Raw genomic sequence first — 610 nt, 5'->3', positions numbered from 1 at the left:
AAATGTTTATAAACTTTTATATTTCTCCATCTGCGAATTGTCTGTTATTTTCATTTGTCTTTTACGATTCAGTTTTTGTTAACTTATTAATTATTTATTGATTCTTGACATTAAACATATACCTGTTTTGGAAATCTAATTTCACCATCATATTTGAGGAACAATTTTGCTAGGTATAAAATTCTTGGTTGGAAAATTTTCTCTTTCAGAGTTTTATATATGCCATTCCTTTGCCTCCTCACCTGCATGGTTTCTGTTGAGAAAGCAGATCTTAGTCTTATTGGTTGCCTTTTGCAGGTAACTTTTTTGTTTTTCCCATGCTGCTTTCAGGATTCTTTCTTTGTGTTTGGTTTTGGTGAGTTCGATTATGATATATCTTGGTGATTTTCTTTTGGGGCCTATCCTGTTTGGGGCTTGTTGGACTTCCTGAATGGATACATTCTCATTTCTCATCCTGTCAGGGAAATTCTCTTCCAACAAATCATGGACAGTTTTCTTTGTGGTTGTATTTTTCCCTTCCTGTTCTGAAATTCTGATTACATGTAGGTTATTCCTTTTGATGATATCCCACATGAATCTTAGGCTTTCTTCATTTTGTTTTGATCTTTTT

This window comes from Orycteropus afer, unplaced genomic scaffold (genome assembly GCF_000298275.1).
Source record: "Orycteropus afer afer isolate SDZICR_OR568_19922 unplaced genomic scaffold, OryAfe1.0 scaffold00937, whole genome shotgun sequence".
Classification (NCBI taxonomy): domain Eukaryota; kingdom Metazoa; phylum Chordata; class Mammalia; order Tubulidentata; family Orycteropodidae; genus Orycteropus; species Orycteropus afer.
This window is presented reverse-complemented; position numbering follows the sequence as displayed.